The sequence below is a fragment of the Oncorhynchus nerka genome, unplaced genomic scaffold (genome assembly GCF_034236695.1).
Source record: "Oncorhynchus nerka isolate Pitt River unplaced genomic scaffold, Oner_Uvic_2.0 unplaced_scaffold_1213, whole genome shotgun sequence".
Classification (NCBI taxonomy): Eukaryota; Metazoa; Chordata; class Actinopteri; order Salmoniformes; family Salmonidae; genus Oncorhynchus; species Oncorhynchus nerka.
This window is the reverse complement of record NW_027040121.1, coordinates 30,337-46,683: the sequence shown is the minus strand read 5'-3', so window position 1 is coordinate 46,683 and position 16,347 is coordinate 30,337. Positions and strand designations below refer to the sequence as shown.

General features: G+C 41.6%; 1 long non-coding RNA gene and 1 pseudogene across 1 annotated transcript; one reads left to right on the top strand and one right to left on the bottom strand.

Annotated features, from left to right (window-relative positions):
- The first annotated feature begins 1,222 nt into the window (after window positions 1-1,222).
- On the top strand, window positions 1,223-16,245 carry LOC135569080 (uncharacterized). Its single transcript, XR_010462822.1, has 6 exons — window positions 1,223-1,327; window positions 4,391-4,629; window positions 11,160-11,276; window positions 11,370-11,638; window positions 11,769-11,872; window positions 11,987-16,245. It is a non-coding gene; the product is annotated as an uncharacterized LOC135569080 (long non-coding RNA).
- LOC135569081 (U2 spliceosomal RNA) lies at window positions 7,847-7,988 on the bottom strand (annotated as a pseudogene).
- Window positions 16,246-16,347: the final 102 nt, after the last annotated feature.

The following is a 16,347-nucleotide window of genomic DNA, read 5'->3' as shown; positions in this document are numbered from 1 at the left end:
AAGATCAGAGCTAAGAGGTCTCACCACTGCCTACATTGAGGAGATTTTCCCAATTCTATCAAAGCTAAAAATACACACAGGAGAGAATCTGTATCTCTGCTCTGACAGTTCCCAATTCAACACTGGAGAGAAGCCCTACTCCTGTTCTGACTGCGAGAATATTTTCTCTCAGCAGAGCAACTTAACACCAACGTATGTATACACACAGGAGAGAAGCTTTACTCCTGCTCTGTTGGAAGAGTTTCTCTCAACATGGCCACCTAAAAAGACACCAACATACATAAATGTGAGAATCTTCATCAGTTCTCTGACTAGTGTAGATTAAAATAATTCCATCACTTAATTATCAAGAAGTTGTAACACACTCTAATTTAGTCCTATTGTTTCTCACTTTGAGAGAACTGTGCAGAGGAAAGAGAGTGTTATAGAATGTTAGCCTCTCTTTACTTTACTGATCAGTATGCACCTGGTCAGTTTTGGTGTGTTTTGATAGCTTCTACTGTAAAGATATTTAGAGCACCTTAGATTTTCCTTTAGGGTTGAATACCCTCTGTGAGGCTGGTTGACTGGGTGGTACTGCTTCCCTCTGCAGTTTTCTGTGAGAATGAGATGGCACAACATGTATCAGATAGAGATGGTGTGATGATCAGTTTTCACCATTAGTTTGGGTGGAGACTTTTTGTTTATTAAATTGTATTTTAAAACTACATTTGTTATTTTAATCATTAATGATGAATATGTTTGGATAACAATTGAAACCTGATTAATTTATCTGCCAATAAAAAATTAAGGTTGTACATGAATTTATACTGGTCAAACTCTTCTCTTCTGCACAATCAATTACCAAAAAAACATGTTTCAAGTGACATATTTACTGTTTTTCTGAAGCTGAACAAGACAGGAAGTTGAAAGGAGCATCACAAAGCTAAAGCGGACCTATTCTCTAACATGTTTTGTCAATCATAAGCAGCTGTGAGACCTGCTAGAGTACTGCAACTTTATTGACCTACTGAATCATTGTAGTTTTGGGGGTAAATATAATGATTTTGTTTAATTAATGGAATTTAAATTAACAACAGGACAATGCTGTGTAAGTGCTATTTGACCAAGAAGGACAGTGATGGAGTGCTGCATCAGATGACCTGGCCTCCACAATCACCGAAAATAAAGATCATCTACAAAAGTAGTAAGTCCATCAATCCAATAGATGTCGCTATTAGGAACACTGTGGTAGTGGCGGGAACAGGAAGTTTCGGCAGGCGCACACCATTCTTTACAATAAAGAAAACGCCTGAACTGTGCTGTCCTTTTCTCTTTATTACTACAGGTATGTAATAGCACGTTTAAAAGGTCTAATATCGAAAGAACATAACATGTTAGATAACACACCCGTCAAGGTATTATCACGTTTGGGAAAGGTTTTGTGCCAAACTGAGTGTGTGAAGAACGTGCAAAACAATATTTTACAAGCACGATGCGGAGTCTACCACACGTTCATATGTGAGGCTTTCCAGGTTCGTATATAGCTCAGTTGGTTTCGCCTGGGGATGTTCAGAACAAAAACGTTTTGGAAAGTTGCAGATAGAAATGCTTTGAATAGAACTGACATGATTCCTTAGAATCGGAGGCATGTTTGTTCTACATAATACTTTCCTATCGGAATGTGGCCAACGTCTCCGTCCATCTGCTGGAAACAGCGCTGGTACCCGCTTGTCCCTACGTATGTGAAGATAGCTACAATAACGATTAGCCACAATAGTGGAATTTGCGGTTCTCCCTCAAAATAAAAGTCCCTCATTGAAAGTCACGCAAACTGATACAAAAGTGTTATCATGCCATGTCTGGACTAGATAACGCTAAACATGGTTCGATTGTTACTCAATTTAAAATGAATTACAATAATGAATTCGTTTCATTATTGAGTCCCATAGGGCGGCGCACAATTGGCCCAGCGTCCTCCAGGTTTGGCCGGTATAGGCCATAATTGTAAATAAGAATTTGTTCTTAACTGACTTGCCTATTTATTTTTTTTTATTGAAAAGATAAAAAAATAACTAGAAAAAAACTGTTGAAATCACACTGGCGGTTTTAGAACGCAAAATTGCATTGGGGGCATTCATATATGCACCCTTGAAACGGGTGACACCCACAGAAAACAATTACCAAGAGTTAACACAAATATTAGCTTCGTAGCTCTTATTGCAGGACTTTGACACATTTCCTAGGTGGCAAAGGTCCAGATGGATATTGGGGGAGAGAGAGGGAGGGGGGTATATAAACACACAAAACAGGTTTAGAATTGAATTGCAGGAAATGAGCTTTAAAACAGCTAAATGTTTTCTCTGCCAATTAGAGGGTTGTTTAGATTTTGGTATTGCAAGTTAGGGATTTGTTACTATGCCAATAAATGACAATATCCATCGAAGCCCAACGGCAAAAATTAGGGGGTCCGCAGATCTGGACAGAGGTCCACCATTAACACAGGCCTCAAAAACCTCTCAAGCCCACGTGCTAGTGACTAGCCAGCTAATCTTTATATTTCAAGTTTAGCCAATTTGGATCCATTTGCTAGATAACAAGGTTGAACAGTTGAATTGTTATGAACACACCCTTCTGTCTGTCTCCAACTGTTTGAAAAGCATGTTAGCCTGTCCACTTTGTTCAGATGTTAAAATCAAGTGGCCAACCTTATTTCTCAGAATGAGAACGAGTTGTCAGTTCCTTACAGTGCATTCTGAAAGTATTCAGACCCCTTCCCCTTTTCCACATTTTGTTACTTTAGCCTTATTCTAAAATGGATTCAATTGACATTTTCCTCATCAATCTACACACAATATGCCATAATGACAAAGTGAAAACAGATTTTTAGATTTGTTTGCAAACATAACAAACTCTTTATTTACATAAGTATTCGGACCCTTTGCTATAAGACTCAGAATTGAGGTCAGGTGACCTAAACATTAACAGACTTAACATTAAGCTCAGGTGCATCCTGTTTCCATTGATCATCCTTGAGATGTTTCTACAACTTGATTGTTGTCCACCTGTGGTAAATTCAATTGATTGGACATGATTTGGAAAGGCACACACCTGTCTATATAAGGTCCCACATTTGACAGTGCACGTCAGAGCAAAAACCAAGCCATGAGGTCGAAGGATTTGTCCGCAGAGCTCTGAGACAGGATTGACTCTTCCTAGAGCTGGCCCCCCGGCCAAACTGAGTAATCAAGTAGAAGGGCCTTGGTCAGGGAGGTGACCAAGAACCCAATGGTCATTCTGACAGAGCTCCAGAGTTCCTCTGTGGAGATGGGAGAACCTTCTAGAAGGACAACCATCTCTGCAGAACTCCACCACACTTTATGGCAGTGTCCAGACGGAAGCCAGTCCTTAGTAAAAGGCACATGACAGCCCGCTTGGAGTTTGCCAAAAGGCACCTAAAGGACTCTCAGACCATGAGAAACAAGATTCTCTGGTCTGATGAAACACATCTGGAGAAAACCTGACACCATCCCTACAGTGAAGCATGGTGGTGGCATCATCATGCTGTGGGGATGTTTTTCAGCGGCAGGGACTTCGAGACTAGTCAGAATCGAGGGAAAGATGAATGGAGCAAATTACAGAGAGATCCTTAATGAAAACCTTCCAAGGACCTCAGACTGGGGTGAAGGTTCACCTTCCAACAGGACAACAGCCCTAAGCACACAGCCAAGACAATGCAGGAGTGGCTTTGGGACAAGTCTCTAAATGTCTTTGAGTGGCCCAGCCAGACCCCTGACTTGAACCAGATCGAACATCCCTGGAGAGACCTGAAAATGGCCGTTCAGCGATGCTCACCATCCAACCTGACAGAGCTTGAGAGGAAATGCAGAGAAGAATGGGAGAAACTCCCCAAATACAGGTGTGCCAAGCTTGTAGCGTCATACCCTAGAAGACTCGAGGCTGTAATCACTGCCAAAGGTGCTCCAAAAAAGTACTGAGTAAAGGGTCTGAATACTTATGTAAATGTGATATTTCAGTTGGTAATTTTTAATACATTTGGAGAAATAAAATCTAAAAACATGTTTTTGCTTTGTCATTATGGGGTATCGTCTGTAGATTGGTGAGGGAAAAAAACTATTGAATCAATTTATAATGAGGCTGTAACGTAACAAAACGTGGAGAAGTCAAGGAGTCTGAATACTTTCTGAACGCTCTGTACGTGAATTTAGGAAATCTACTATAGGTTTTGTGCATTTACGTCGCGTAGCCTCGTCTAATTTGAAATTAATTGAATGGTTTGTTGTCAATGCTTAGCTACCTGATATAATATCGTTTTAGAATAAAGAAAGTGCCAGAACTTTCAAGACTAACTTTTGTGTCCGCGTCTCTTTATTACTACTGGCCGACTCAGATTAAGTCTGAGGCCGGTAACATCAACAGTGAGGCCAAACCCAGCCTGCCTCTCTCCTTCCACACTGAGTCCAAACCTACAGTCACTGGGTCCTGATTGTGACAGTGGAGCCCAGTTTGCACTGCAGGATCCAGAGATGGCATCAGTGAAGCTGGAAGACTGCAGTCAAACACTGGAGCTGAATGTCAACATTAAAGATGAAGAAGAGGAGGAGAAGATTGGGAAATCTGTTTCTCATGGTAAGAACAGGTTCTAACTATATCTTCATAAATTAGACCTCCTTAAGTTATGACCAGTCTATTGATAGATTGACTTCTGTCATTCTGACATCACACATCCCTGAACAACTGGGTTATCTGGAGTGATTAGAGAGTAGACTCAAGAAGTGAAGTAGACAAACTGCCAGTGTTTTGAAGTTCTATGAAATGAGTCTGTAGTTACTAACCCTTTTGATTAGAGGTCTACCGATTATGATTTTTCAACGCGGATACCGATTATTGGAGGACCAAAAAAATCTGATACCGATTAATGACTCATATAATTCATCCCTTGGCCCCTTTTGGCCTAAATGGCTGACCTCATTTAGTCAACTGGTCGATTGTTTGGTGGATAGATGTTGGTCGACCAAGCTTTTTTTAGTCGAGCAGTGGCAAATATATACAGTGCTGCTTGAAAGTCTGTGAACCTTTTGTGCAATTATATATTTTTTTGTACCATGAAATCTTCATTTAATCAGGACCAGTCTTTTTGATCTGACATAACAGGTTTATTTTTACCAATACCAACTGACTAGTTATTCTGATGTTATTCACACAGGAGACCATGTTGAGACAGCCTCTCTGGGTTGCAGTGGGCAAGGAATGAAAACACAGGAGAAAACCTAATTCCAGAGAGCAACAGCAGGAAGATCACACATTTGAGCTACAGAGGTCTCATGGCAGCAGTGTATCCATCTGCAAACCACTGCCCACAAGGTTTGTTGAATGGTTCCAAGGATGAGTTTTCAATCTTCTATCAAAGTTAAAAATACACCTGCTCTGACTTTTCAAAAAATCCACACAGGACAAAGGCTGCAACTCAATATTAGGAAGGTGTTTCAACTGTTTTGTGCTGAGATAAAGATGATGTGATGTCTCGTAAAAGAATGACAGCAAGTTTGGGTGGATTAAAATTACTGAAAAATGTTTGTACATTAAGTTTAAAAATACCTTTATTTAACTAGTCACGTCAACTAGAACAAATTCTTATTTTCAATGACGGCCTAGGAACAGTGGGTTAACTGCTTTGTTCATTGTGGGAGAACAACAGATTTTTACCTTGTCAGCTCAGGGATTTGATCATTAGTTTAAAAAACCTTTATTTAACTTACTAGTGACGGCCTAGGAACAGTGGGTTAACTGCTTTGTTCAGGGGAGAACAACAGATTTTTACCTTGTCAGCAGGGATTTGAGGGATTTGATCACAACCTTTACTCTAACCACTAGTCCAACACTCTAACCACTAGGCACTACCTGCCTCCTACACTCTAACCACTAGGCTACCTGCCTCCTCTACACTCTAACCACTAGGCTACCTGCCTCCTCTCTTTACACTCTAACCACTAGGCTACCTGCCTCCTTACACTCTAACCACTAGGCTACCTGCCTCCTCTACACTCTAACCACTAGGCTACCTGCCTCTCTACTCTACTAGGCTACCTGCCTCCTAACCACTAGGCTACCTGCCTGGAGCAACCTGCCTCCTCTACACTCTAACCACTAGGCTACCTGCCTCCTCTACACTCTAACCACTAGGCTACCTGCCTCCTCTACACTCTAACCACTAGGCTACCTGCCTCCTCTACACTCTAACCACTAGGCTACCTGCCTCCTACACTCTAACCACTAGGCTACCTGCCTCCTCTACACTCTAACCACTAGGCTACCTGCCTCCTTTACACTCTAACCACTAGGCTACCTGCCTCCTCTACACTCTAACCACTAGGCTACCTGCTTCCTTTACACTCTAACCACTAGGCTACCTGCCTCCTCTACACTCTAACCACTAGGCTACCTGCCTCCTTTACACTCTAACCACTAGGCTACCTCTCTACACTCTAACCACTAACCACTAGGCTACCTGCCTCCTCTACCACTAGGCTACCTGCCTAACCTAACCACTAGGCTAGGCTACCTGCCTCCTCTACACTCTAACCACTAGGCTACCTGCTTCCTTTACACTCTAACCACTAGGCTACACTCTAACCACTAGGCTACCTGCCTCCTTTACACTCTAACCACTAGCTACCTGCCTCCTTTACACTCTAACCACTAGGCCTCCTTTACACTCTAACCACTAGGCTACCTGCCTCCTCTACACTCTAACCACTAGGCTACCTGCTTCCTTTACACTCTAACCACTAGGCTACCTGCTTCCTTTACACTCTAACCACTAGGCTACCTGCCTCCTCTACACTCTAACCACTAGGCTACCTGCCTCCTTTACACTCTAACCACTAGGCTACCCTGCCACCCCGATGGGCAACCACTTTTTTTCTCTTGTGTATAATTAAATTATAATTAAATGTTTGAAGTGAAATACTGTATATACAATACACAACATTATCACTTTGTTTACCCTGGCCAGAGGGATGGGACCATAGTAAACTAGACTATGTAACTGCTGTTGTTAGTAGCCTACAGTTTCCATGTAATACAGCATGTCAGATCACTAATGATTAGGTGTTTAGGCTGCTACATTTATGCAAGAGTTTTTGCTTGTGTCTGTCAGGAGTGATGTGTTATCAGCTTGTTAAATAACTACCGGAGGAAAGTGGAGAGGCGTCTTGAGCTTTGTGCCCGGCCCGCCTGACATGGTCAAGAGACGCAGAGAACCTGCAGCAGCACCCTGATGTGAAGAACAGCCCATACAAAAATGTAGGATTGTAGTACAATTTAAAAAAATATAGAATGGTATTGCCGTGGAATGGTAGTGACCAAAAAACTATGTTTTCCATTGTACTGGGCCTAGAAACATAGAAGAAACTGACAGATGTGTCATAATAGCCTGGAAGTAAAGCTGCACTGGGAGACACATTTGAAATGGAATACATTGAATACATTCAGCAGGGTGGAAACAATCACAGTAAAACATGATTTAAATGTATTGTTGGAAGGGTTGTGGTCACCATTCATGTAATACATTAAATATATACATCAGACGGTATTGGGGAACTATTTCATAGGGTTTTCATGGTTACATTATTTTCCCATTTCAATCTTATACCAACCAACCCTATGCTTGGTGTGACTGTTATGGTCAGAAGAGACCATCTGATATGCCCTTAAATATTGTAATATGCAACCTGGAATTAAAATGTAAGAGGACCAGTGCTTCTACAGTGAATCACATATGTGCTGTTTGAGAGAGATGTAACAAATTAAAACGTATCAACGTCTGATTTATATTTACAACGACAGGGGGTGCACCGTTCCTGGAGGTACTGCAATACCAGGTCGATGCGTGGAGTGGACGGAGCAAGCCCCTATTCCATCTCCCTGTTCCAAAAATCTATTTTATTTCTCCAGTGGATGTAAATGCTGGTGTTATATGTAGAGAACGCAATCATTTGGAAAGGTGGAATTATTGAATATTATGTTAATAATACTAATAACAATTTACCACTATCAAAAGGAACAATGTATTTTTACCTCTAGATTTGATATTTTATTTTGAATTCCTTTTTCTAGCCATTTACCAAAACGTATTACTGTGTTGATAATTTATTTGAAATAATGATTGTGATTTTGCTTTTAATATTTTTTTTAACCTTTATTTAACCAGGCAAGTCAGTTAAGAACAAATTCTTATTTTCAATGACGGCCTAGGAACAGTGGGTTAACTGCCTGTTCAGGGGCAGAACGACAGATTTGTACCTTGTCAGCTCGGGGGTTTGAACTCGCAACCTTCCGGTTACTAGTCCAACAATGTTATCTTATAAGGAAGGGTTGAATTTGGACTTTTCAGTAGTCATTAGAAGTTAGAAACAGGAATGTTTATTTAGGGTTTGAACTAACGGGTTGCCTCCCACAATGTAGACAATGGCTGTTGCGATTGAACCACATGATTAAAGATGCTGTCTTTGTCTCAGCTTCGACTTCCCTTAGAGTGTACGTCAGAGGTTCAACCTGTAGAACCCAGTTCCTACATTTTAAAATATATATTTTTTAATCAATCAAACCTATGCTACATTTTATCTCTGAGGCCATCAGGATGACGAATCAAAGCAACATTACTGAATGAAAGTACATTATTTACCTTCAGAGGGGAATGTATTAAACCAGTTGCCGAGATAAGTGTTTTGTTGTTGTGCACTCTCCTCAAACAATAGCATGGTATTGTTTCTCTGTAATGGCTACTGTAAATTGGACACTGTAGTTAGATTAACAAGAATGAACAAGAATATAAATAAAGACCATATAAAGACATGTCTGTCCCGGAAAGTTGGCTGCTGTATACAGAGTCATTCTAGTCACATTAGAGCACGTTAACAACAATCATCCCAGTTTAGGGACAGCAATCCCGTAGAGGTTTTAAACTGTATGTACTTAATATTTGAATGAAATAAAATGGTTTTAAAATGGTATCTCACCCCTTAAAACCTGTTAAGACTCTAGGGGCAGTATTTCATTTTTGGATAAAAAGACGTGCCCGTTTTAAGCGCAATATTTTGTCACGAAAAGATGCTCGAATATGCTTGGAATTGATAGTTTTGGAAAGAAGACAGTCTTACGTTTCCAGAAATGCAAAGATTTTCACTGTGAGTCCCTTAGAACAAATGCTTCGGGCAAAACCAAGATGTATGACCGACCAGGAAATGCACAGGATTTCTGAGGCTACGTTTTCCATGATCGCCTTATATGGCTGTGAATGCGACAGGAATGAACGGACTCTTTCTCTTGTTTCCCCAAGGTCTTTGCAGCATTGTGACGTATTTGTAGGCATATCATTGGAAGATTGACCATAAGAGACTACAATTGCCAAGTGTCCCCCTTGGTGTCTGTGTGGCAATTGGTGCGCAAAAGTCAGGTCCCGGTATTTTTCCATTCAAATCTCAGAACAAACCAGGCTACAAGGACGGTGCTTTCAATGGAGAGAAATATGACAAACCACCTTCATGATTGATTCAAACAACGTTTTCCATGTTTCAGTCGATATTATGGAGTTAATTCGGAAAAAAGTTCGACATGTAGGTGACTGAATTTTCGGTTAGTTTCGGTAGCCAAATGCAAAGTAACAAAACGGAACGATGTGTCCTACACAAGAATCTTTCAGGAAAAACTGGACATCTGCTATGTAACTGAGAGTCTCCTCATTGAAACATCTGAAGTTCTTCAAAGGTAAATTATTTTATTTGATTCCTTGGCTGGTTTTTGTGAATATGTTGCGTGCTAAATGCTAACGCTAATGCTAAGCTAGCTATCACCACTCTTACACAAATTAGTGATTTTCTCTGGTTCTAAAGCATATTTTGAAAATCTGAGACGACAGGATTGTTAAGAAAAGGATAAGCTTGAGAACAGGCATATTTATTTCATTTCATTTGCGATTTTTAGAAATCGCTAACGTTGCGTTATGGTAATGAGCTTGAGGCTGTATTTACGCTACCGCATGCGGGGGGCGGACTGACTATGAGGTTAATGAATGGTAAGCTCTCGTTTTCTCTCCCACCCCGGTCTGTAGTGAAGAAAAAAGACTTACGGAAAAGCCATGTGCGTGCGTGTGCTGGCGTGCGTGTGTGTGTGTTTCAAAAACAAAAGGTAGGGGGTGTGTGTTCAACAATGCCCAGGCATCTGCACTCAAGGCTCTCTCTCTGCAGGGGTCGTTTGAAACCAAGGTTTGCACTATCATGGAAACGGTATGTACAGATATCTGCCTACCCCATCAAAAAGTGTGACGGCGTCTCTTAAAATGGGGACTTTCGATTCATGAACACATATGCCTTTCAAATCCTAATTTATCTCAGAGGATGTGAAGGCTAAAAAGTCAACCTGCCCCCAGAAAGAATACACCATGTATAGACCGACCCCGGGGGTAAACATTGATATTTCTAATCAGCGCATATACTAACGGTGCCCCCACCCCGGTCTATAAATTTACATCGGACACCGTCAAAGGTGCTAACCCTGAGGATGTAGGAAATCATCGGACACCCTCCAAGGTGCTAACCCTGAGGATGTAGGAAATCATCGGACACCCTCCAAGGTGCTAACCCTGAGGATGTAGGAAATCAAAAGGGTCATGTCTTCCTGTCTCGACACCCCTCCTGTTGTTTGAAATCACTACCTTTGTAATCTAAACCAAAATATACAGGGTGTTGCATACAGGATATCGCCCGAAAAAACGTCACCCCAACATGCCCTGTAAATGCATTCCGTAGTATCTCTCCTTTTGAGCCAAGACCGAGGAGCGAGTGTCCGATCCACTATGTTAGCACCGCTTTAGCGCAGCTACAAACCCACAGGCCAGCAACCCCGAATAGTTATCGGACTGAACATTTAAAAGGATCATCTGTGAATCCGTCCTAATGGAGCATTCTGGAGTTGAGTTAATGAAAATATATATATTATATATATATTAGATTTGGATGCGTGGAATTGTTTGAACATGAAGGATGTTATTGTAATATTAAACATGGAGTTATATGTGTTTTAAACGTGGGTCAATGCACGTATTCTTATCGTAAAAAATGTTAATATTATCTAACGTTAATATTATCTAACGTTTGTAGGGTCTCCAACATTTACGCAGCTGCTCAGAGGGATAAATGATCTGGAACAGACAGCGTTAGACGGCGATTCTCAGGAGCAAATCGCATGCAGCCAAACCCCGTCACATTATTGTAGACGTAAGTCCAATAATCACATACACACGAATATTTATACATTCAAAACAAAACGTGTGCACCCTATATTAAAAGCTATTTTTTGTGTGTTTACAGCTGACATACAGCCAAGAAGAATAACGGGGTCCATATGGACCCTGAACGGCTTCGGAAGAGCAGATGACACATCCGATGACACAGATTCAATTCTCCCGTACTGTACGAACGTTTTTTCGAACACACCGAGAACAGAGGTTTTAAACGTCCGGTCAACTCCCCTGGGAATCTCCACCAGCTCGCTCCATATTCCTAACCCAAGCAAACAACGCACAACTCGGGCGCAAATACATTGCTCAGAATCAACCCCTCCGGAAAAGTACGACAGGGTAGGGAATTTACGAGACGGCGCTCCATGGACACGATATGAAACCATTATATTATTATTTATACATATTTTATTATTTATACATTTTAGGCTTGAATATGTTAAAACAAGGACAAATAATGTTTTTTCAGGCTCCAACGAGACAGGCCTGGCAGAATCGGGAATTCTTGGTGACAAAAGTCAAGCCCCCCGGTTTACGCGATTTGTCAGAACAGCCCTCGTCAAAAAAGCTGAGGTAATTTAATTATGTATTGTTAATATATAGTATTATACCTGAAATGTATTTGACATTTTTTATCTAACATATTTATGTTTAATAACCTATTTTGTATGTATTATTTTCTTTCAGACTCCTCCCCGGCGTATAACGGCACCAAAGACCTCACACATCTAGAGCACGAGGAGGATTCCAGCTCACCGAACATTCCCAATGAACAACCAAACCGGAGGATTTCAACGTTATAAATGACATTTCCGAGGCAGACGACCGGTTATTATGGGATGCGGCCAACCTTCTTGATTCTGCCAATTCTGTGGTGACAACAGATGGATCTGAAATAGAACAAGCTAGGTTTTTCACAGCCTTTTCCAGGGCTCTAAAATCCCGAAAGGTTTTGCTACACAGACGTGTGCGTGTTTTACTAGAGCGCCAATACCGTCAGGATATATCCTTCTGGCATAGAGCAATTCCGCGTATGTTAAATAGCAATCCGATTAAAAAAACGCAAATACAGGCGTTAAAAGCATATATGTAACACGGATCCTTCCAGAATAACCCAAGAACACACATCATTAATTATCCAAATGGCTGACCCAACAGACCTAGGCGAGACAGTTGAAAACCTCTTATCCCAGATACCGCCAGAATTCCAAGCTATAATTAACCATTTGAATGAGGCGGGGGTAACAGACATAATACCGATAGATGAAAGCATATTATCACAGATTCCAGCCGAACTCATAGAAATTATTAATCGTATGAATGAGTCAGGGCCGTCCGATGAAAACCTGTTATCACAGATTCCCGAAGCCCTCATATCGCTAATTACCCAGATGAACGAGAGCCTGAGATCTAATTCTGCAACACACACCCCTCAAAACCAGACATTAACACCCATGTCCGAAGAGTCTGAAACGCAATATGATGTTTTTGAGGAATTGGAAAATTGTCTAATAAATCAGGATGGAAACGGTATGGATAGAAGTGTTCGTGTTGTGTGCCGAAATCAATTCAACAATACAGAGATTCGACAGTTTTTCAATTTCGCATGGGTGAATCAAAATCTTGACTATGCTGTGTTTTACGTAATGATATTGGACACTCTGAACAAACTGTTAGACAGGGCTAGAGATTATGGCGAACCACGTGATGTCTTACAGTTGGAAATTTGTGGAGATTGCCTGCATAACACGGTATCTCTTATTTTGACCAATGGCGAAGCAGATCTGGAACAATTTATCGCCCTGCTAGAACGACTTGTTCAGTCAAATGTATCCGTCATAGCCGATAGGACCCTCGAGCTTGTAGTGCAAATAATACGTCAACCCCTGGGTGGTGGTGGGCAGAGTAGGAAGCTAGATTGCATTATGCTATCAGAAATCATAAGCAATAAAAGGGCCTACCTCATAAACGTTCACAATCCCGGTAATAAGCTATGCTTTGCAATAGGTCTGTCCCATTTACTCAACCCGGGATGTACTGATCTAGCGGCGTTACAACGGTATACAGGATGCTGTGGCTTTCTCTGACATACTCAAATTTGAAAACTTTCTGAATATCCAGATTGTGGTTTTGTACCACAGTAGAGCTAATGCAGCTCTCTTGAAATTCCAAAACAACCCCCAACCTCATCCTCAGACTCTGTACTTTTATGTGCAAAACGAACATTACTATGCCGTTACTAACATCACAGCGTTTTTAGGCGCACCATATGTGTGTCCATCCTGCCATACCGGCTACACCCGAATGGGGGGGCACTCGTGCCGTTATAACTGTTCAGTATGTCTGGATAAAAATTGTCCTATGCAACCCTTACACTTGACACCCTGTGAGGATTGCCACCGCACATGTCGTTCGGCCTACTGTTACGAAAAACACAAAATTGAAACATGGCACCCCAAGGCCTGTAAATCTGTAAGCAGCTGTGACATTAACAAGAAATGCCCAAAATGCCATTGTAATTACAACCTTAAAATAGATAGCCCTAAACCGCATGTGTGTGGAATCATACATTGCTCAATCTGTAAAGGGCCTTTGAAAAGCAGACACTGAAGTGGTTCAAGAAGTGCAACACAAGTGTTATATTCAGCCCGTGGCTGAAGTTGAACATTCAGAGAAATAAAGTGTTATATGATTTTGAGACAAATCAGCAATCAGGGGTTCATTTGCCTATTTTTGTATCTACCATGACTTTCAAGGGTGAAAAGTGGTCGGCCGAGGGACCCAATTGTGCACTGTTCTTTCTAAAACACTTTAGAAAACCCCAATACAGAAACTTCACGTTTATAGCACACAATGCTCGAGCCTATGACCTTCTTCTGAACCCCTTGATACAGCAAGGCGTTGCACCCAGTGTCATAGCTCAAGGTAGTAAAATCTTGTGTTTTGTAGACCCCGCCTTCAACCAGAGATAGATTGACAGTTTAAGCTTCTTACCCATGAGATTGGCTCAAATGCCAGAGGCCTTGGGTTTTGAAAACTCTGTGAAAGGCTGGTTCCCCGCACTTCTTCACATCTGAGGAGAATCTACATTATATTGGATCGTATCCCTGCCCCGAAATGTACAGGTGTGATCAAATGTCTCCCAAAGAGCGTGAGAGATTCATGACATGGTACGAGACAGTAAGACATGGCCCCTTTGATTTCCATAAAGAGATGGAATCATACTGTGACAATGATGTGGTTATACTTGGTGAAGGATGCCTCAGATTCAGAGAAGTAATCAAAGATGCAGGCATTGACCCCTGGAGTTGTATAACTATTGCATCGGCGTGCATGAAAACCTATCGTATGAGTACAACGGTTGTTTCTTCCACGGTTGTAAATCTTGCTTTGTGCCCCAGGCCATGTGTGTCCTAACCCAAAAGACTTGTGGAAATGTATCAACGGTTTCAAGACAAATTGGATTCTTTCCAGGCTACTTACAGGTTAAAAGTTGTGGTTTTGTGGGAGCACGAATGGACAGCCCTCAAAAAGTCTGATCCTCATGTTCAAGCCTTCCTTTCCAGCTATGACACACTAGAACCCCTGGGACCACGACAGGCCTTGTATGGAGGCCGTACCAATGTTTTGACCTTGCGGTATGTAGCGCAACCCGACGAGACAATAGGATATGTAGATTTTACATCCCTTTATCCTCATGTAATGTATGGGGCATCCGGAAATTATTCACCGCGACTTTGACTTACCCCAAAACTATTTTGGTCTGATCAAAGCAACTGTCTACCCTCCTAGGGGTTTGTTTATACCAGTGTTTACTTACAGGGGCCCTCAAGGAAAACTTTTCTTTCCCCTTTGTCGCACCTGCAGTGAAAACAACAACCAGCAAAACCCTTGTGATCACTCAGATCAAGAAAGAGCCCTGACAGGTGTATGGGTCACAGTTGAATTCTCTAAGGCTCTAGAGATGGGCAACTCACTTTGGGGCAAATTATCGCAGAGATGCAATATGTTAACAACGTCGATCATTAAAGACCCCAAAGAATTTTTGGAATTTGTTTTTTCGGACGAATACGAAATTTCACATTTTTCATTCTTGAGTCAAGACATTGCCCTGGTGCAATTGAGGTGCAACCAGAAGTGGGTTCTACCCCCGGGTAATGTAAGTGTGTTTATTGCAGCATTTACCACGGCCTATTGCCGACTTGAACTGTACACCCTCATGGAACAGCTTCAGAGGCGGGTTCTTTACCACGACACAGACTCTGTGGTCTATGTAAGCAAACAGGGTGATTGGAACCCCCCACTTGGCGACTATCTGGGTGGTTTAACGAGTGAACTTGAAGAGGGTGACCATATCACAGAATGGTCCTCATGTGGACCCGAAAGCTATGCTTTTAGGACTAAAGACAATCACGTGGTGTTGAAAGCCAAAGGCGTGACTCAAAACTATGAAAATGCCCCGCGTGTAAACTTGGAATCAATCACACGCTTGGTCGAGGGTTTCATAAACAACAGGAATAGTGACTTGGAGATTTCGAGCTCCTACAAAAAAATTGTTAGGGATAAAAAGGGCTTCCATCTAAGGAACACCCCACTTACTAAAAGATTCAGGGTAGTCTATGACAAGAGACTGCTATTGCCTGACGGGACCACATTGCCCTTTGGCTACTGACTTATGCTACAAGCCCCCCCAGTGTGTCTTAAAGCTTAAGATATAATGACTGCTGTAGCTGATTTTGACCCCCGTTTGCAACTGCCATTTTCAGCCTAAATCGCAGGCCCATCAAATAGTGGTAAAACTTGCTTTGTAAAAAGTATTTTAGAGAATTCTGAACATGTTATCTCAAAAGCCTGATAATGTTGTGTGGTGTTATTCTTGTTATCAACCTCTGTATGATGAATTATTGAAGACAATAAAACTCAAGTTTGTTGAAGGAAAACCTGAATCCCTGTCTGATGATGAACTTCTCCCTCCTCATAAAAACAATCTGCTGGTTTTGGACGATATGCTATTTGCAGGTAGCGAACATCCCATGGTGCTTGTTCTT